The sequence below is a fragment of the Chionomys nivalis genome, chromosome 5, assembly GCF_950005125.1.
Source record: "Chionomys nivalis chromosome 5, mChiNiv1.1, whole genome shotgun sequence".
Taxonomy (NCBI): domain Eukaryota; kingdom Metazoa; phylum Chordata; class Mammalia; order Rodentia; family Cricetidae; genus Chionomys; species Chionomys nivalis.
The window spans coordinates 105,573,101-105,578,290 of record NC_080090.1 but is presented as its reverse complement, the minus strand read 5'-3'; the positions used below and the strand labels follow the sequence as shown (position 1 = coordinate 105,578,290).

Genomic DNA, 5,190 nt, shown 5'->3' with positions numbered 1-5,190 from the left:
TGTTTCCTTTGGTAATATTATATCTTTCTGGAGTCTTTGATGGAGTTGAAGAATGGATAGTCAGAGTTTTCCATTGTTATGATAAAAGATAAAATAGATCTAAATATTGTAACTGTAATTCTTGTTTGATATCTGTTATATGTAATTTTACTATGGTAAAGCCTTCCTTTTTGTTGAAACAGTAAAGGGGAAATGTGTAGGAGATCCTTCTGTATTTGTGTTGCTTTTATTGGTTGAATAAAGAAACTGCCTTGGCCTTTAGATAGGATAGAAAATTAGGTAGGCAGGGAATACAGAACAGAATTCTGAGAAGAAGGGCAGTGTGGCAGATGCCATGATTCTCCTGCCTGAGACAGACGCTGGTTAGAATCTTTCCCAGTAAGCTATGACCTAATGATAAACACAGGTTAATAGAAATGGGTTAGATAAAGATGTAAGAGTTGGCCAATAAGAAATTAGAGCTAAAAGCCAAGTAGTAATTTAATTAATACAGTTTTCTGTCTGGTTATTTTGGGGATTAAGCTAGCAGAGTGGCAGGATATGGCCTGCCCCTCATACTACAAGCCTGGTCAACAAGAGCTAGTTCCAGGACAGACTCCAAAGCTACATAGAAACATGAAAAACAAACAAACAAACAAAAGAACACAGTAAACACCAACAGTCCATGGCCACACAGAAGAATTTTTTTTCCAAAGTTGAGTTGGTTTCATTATAATGTTTGATTTTTGACAAAAAGGCACTCAATAGAATATATAAAAACTATAATTATGCTGCAAATAATTCACAAATCAATACTATATGGCCAAGGAATTTTCCTTTAGGAAACACATATCTTGAAATTGTTAGTAGAAAATTTTAATCTGTCATTGTAAGTATGTTTGATCAAGATATAGAAAAGAGGCCGGGGCGGCTGCGAGAGGCCTCGGCCAGGCCAGGGAGGCCGGCGGCCGCCGCTGCCTCTCAGGGCTCCGAGGCCCCGCCAGCACGGCCCTCGGCCCTCTGTCCGCGTCCTTCTGCCGCCGCTGCTGTCGCCCGCGCCCCCCCCCCCCCCCACGCACCGCTGAGCCCGCCCGGGCGCCGGCCCTTTCCCATGCGGGCTCCGAGGGCCCTGGAAGGGGAGCCCGGAGCCAGCTGCGCAGCATGCACTGGGGGGTTGGCTTTGCCTCGTCCAGGCCGTGCGTGGTGGACCTGAGCTGGAACCAGAGCGTCTCTTTCTTCGTCTGATGGGCCGGGTCCGAGGAGCCCTTCTCCTTTTATGGGGACATCATCGCTTTCCCTTTGCAGGATTACAGTGGGATCATGGCAGGGCTAGGCTCGGATCCCTGGTGGAAGAAAACCCTTTATTTGACCGGGGGAGCTTTGCTGGCCGCGGCTGCATATCTGCTCCACGAACTCCTGGTCATTAGGCTGCATGTAATGGAAGCACGTTGATTTGTAGTTACTTTCCAGAGACGCTGTCCATTATGCTTCTGTTCTCTAAACAGGGGATGAGGAAACAGCAAGAGCTTGACTCCAAGGATGCTATTATTTTACATCAGTTCGCAAGACCTAATAATGGTGTCCCTAGCTTATCTCCTTTCTGTCTGAAAATGGAAACCTACTTAAGAATGGCTGACCTACCCTATCAGAACTATTTTGGTGGAAAGCTCTCTGCTCAAGGGAAAATGCCTTGGATTGAATATAACAATGAAAAAGTGTCTGGCACAGAATTTATAATCGACTTTCTGGAAGAGAAACTTGGCGTGAACTTAAACAAAAACCGTGGCCCTCATGAAAGAGCCGTTTCAAGAGCCGTCACCAAGATGGTGGAAGAGCACTTCTACTGGTGACAAGAAGTACATCATGGGGCCCAAGCTTTCCACTCTTGATGCCACTGTCTTTGGGCACTTGGCACAGGCAATGTGGACTTTGCCAGCGACAAGGCCGGAGCGGCTAATCAAAGGGGAGCTGATCAACCTCGCCATGTACTGTGAGAGGATCAGGCGGAAATTCTGGCCTGAGTGGCACCATGATGACGACAATACCATCTACGAGTCCGAGGAGAGCAGCGAGGGCAGCAAGACTCACACACCCATGCTGGATTTTAGCTTCTACTCAAGGACAGAGACCTTCGAAGACGAGGGAGCTGAGAACAGTTTTTCCAGGACGCCAGACACGGATTTCACGGGACACTCTCTCTTTGATTCTGACGTGGACATGGATGACTGCACAGACCATGAACAGTGCAAGTGATGTCCCGCCACGGACCCCTCTTCCTTAGGAGCCACCACTCCCTGGGGTCGGTCTGGTTTCCCAGGTAGAAATCCACCTGAGCTGGGAGGAGATTTTCAGGCTCGGCTCAGTTTTAACATGCTAACCGGACTATAAGCCGCCTTCTTTCTTTTTTTTTGTACAAACAAAACACAGAACCATTCAGATGGCTCCGTTTAAAACAGACCAAACAAATATCAGCATGGTACCTGAAATCCATTTTTGTTTTCATTAGAAAACCAATATTGTGTGGGAGGGCAGATACATGAGTGTGGGTTGTCACCCGAGTGTTGACATTGATCCTTTCCAACTTAGGACTCGATCGTCAGGTGGATTCTTGAGCATCAGCCATCTACCTGGGTTTTAAGTAATAAGAGGTATCATCAGAAAACATGTAGGCGGTGATGTCCTTCAGCTGCGGCTGTACTTTGTGTGCGTACTTGTATGTTGAAACAGAAGTCAAATGAAGTCCGCCGATATTCAGTGGACAGATAACTGTTATGCGTGCGGCACTGAGTGGGGGTGCTATGCAGCAGGAGTTTCGCTCTGAACCCTGTCAGTGACTAGCTGGGTGATTTGGGGCAGGTCCTTTAACTCTTGTGTGCCTCATTTATCCCACCTGTAAAGTGGGCATGACAATACTCTCCACCTACCCACCTCACAGGGGTGTTGTGGGGATTCGTGCGGCCGCATTAGTATGGCGCTTTAAACCTCCCGGAAGTGGTGCGACACGAGCCAATTTTATTCTTCACTGGGCTTCATACATGTTACGATCTGCGGGCAAAGTGACTTCCATAGCTGGGCAAAAAGCACAGTCACTTGCAAAGGCTGTGCAGACGAAACACACACAAAGCCAATTAGGGCCGAGTCATTCCTCTTTGTGGCTTGGCCGGAAGAACTTTGGAAGTAGCTTCGCAAATCATCGTCAGCTACAATGTGGTCCTCCACTCTGGGCCTTTACGGAACAGCGTTTCTTTCATTGCCGAGTGCATTGGCATGTGGCTTTGCTGTCTCCCAAGTGCTAACGTAACTGTGTTTATTGATTTGGAAAAGATGAAGCTTAGGACCATGGCGGGTTAACAGAGGTGAAGGAAAGTATTTGTTGTAGGCAGAAGCTTGTTGACTGTCATGGCTTTTTGAAGACAAAGATACATTGGAAAGAGAAGCCTGAGGGTGTTCCTTGTGTCTGAGTCCCCTGCAGTTTCCTGAATGCACCTTGTCAGGTGTCCCACTGTCTCTGGGTCAGAGTAGGACAGTGCTGACACCAAATCCTAGGGCTTCATGATCTCTCATCCCTTCCCATCACCCCCCTCCTCTTCCTCTCCCCAGAGCCCCCGAACGGGTGGAATGTGTCTGTATTTGTATTTGTCTCTGAAAACAATATTGGATAGCTTAGTTTATTTTCCAGGCAGTTGTGGGGCAAGGGTTCTGTGTGGTGGCTGTGGATTTGGGCTGTAAGACTTAACTGCAAGTCAATGACTTTGCTTCTGACCAACTGCATAAAGGTTACTCCTTACAGGGTTGAGGAGGCCCCTCAAAGATGGAAGTTTCTGAGAAATCAATGCATTTTGCTTGAAAAGCAACCTATTTTTGATATAGCTTTCCCACAAAAATCTTTAAGGAGTGTTGTTGATTTTCAAAGAGGCCAAGAGGGAGCGTTTTTTGAAGATGCTTGCCACTTAAGTCGCTGCAGGGCGTATGGAAATGGGGGATAATGTTGAACTCTTAGGTTAGAAAGTCTTACCTGTAGAAAACTTAGCTGTAGATTATTTTCTATTGAAGCCACTCCTGTGTGGAGGAACCTGCTTGATGAGTAGTCAGAATAGGCTTGAGAAGCTGTGCTTGCTTAAACATACTTGTGTGTTGGTGTCATGTGTGTGTCTCGTTTGCCTCCTGGTGTCCTGAGCACCTGGCGGCAGTTCTATGTGACTAGGGAAACTACTGAATGAAGCGTGGACAGGACGGCTGTGGACCTCACTGGGTACAAGTTTTCTTGTCCGCTCCCCTCTCTCAACTGGAAAGAAATTCTTGACGCTTTGCTTATAACTGATTTATTCTTCCTGTGTGATGCTTTTCCCTGTAAGAATGTTTTCAGTATGAGTATGTGGACTAATGTCTGCTTTTTTGTGCATTATTTGGAAGGAATCTCCACAGAGAGGCAGTGTTTGTTGTTAAGCTGTAGGGCAATTTATTCCATCCAGGCACCCCTAGAGGGGGGTAATGGAATGTGCATTATCAACTACAGTCTTAGGCACTTGGACAGCTTACAGCTGGGTACCTTGTAGATACAAATTTAAATAGAATCTGAGACTATACCTCTGTTTCCCTCCTTCATATGGATTATTGAAACAAAATGACCAAGACAAGAAAAAAAAAAAAAGGAAAGAAAAGAGGCCGGGCGATGGTGGCGCATGCCTTTAATCCCAGCACTCGGGAGGCAGAGGCAGGCGGATCTCTGTGAGTTCGAGACCAGCTTGGTCTACAGAGCTAGTTCCAGGACAGGCTCCAAAGCCACAGAGAAACCCTGTCTTGAAAAACCAAAAAAAAAAAAAAAAAAAAAAAAAAATAGAAAAGAAAGAATTAAGTAAAATGAATATAATTGTAAAAAATCTCTGGGACCATTAAGCTAAATAATATTATATAATTCAGCTCGCTGTCTGTGGGAAAGGGAAATTGTAGATAGAGCAATATAAATAATAGACAGATGGATTATTTATGATATCTAGATAAAGGATAAATAAATATATGATAGAGAGAAGATAGATATGAAGATTATAGATAAGTCATAAATATATGACATATCTTAGGTAGGTAGAGACAGAGATAGATAGATATGTAAATAGAAAGAAAGAAAGAAAGAGAAAGAAAGAAAGAAAGAAAGAAAGAAAGAGAAAAAAAGATCGAATCAAAATGGTTTTAATTTGTAACAGACAAAAGTGC

The 5,190-nt window shown here is 44.9% G+C and overlaps 1 pseudogene; it reads left to right on the top strand.

The window, feature by feature from the left end:
• The first annotated feature begins 1,140 nt into the window (after nucleotides 1–1,140).
• LOC130874964 (failed axon connections homolog) lies at nucleotides 1,141–2,619 on the top strand (annotated as a pseudogene).
• Nucleotides 2,620–5,190: the final 2,571 nt, after the last annotated feature.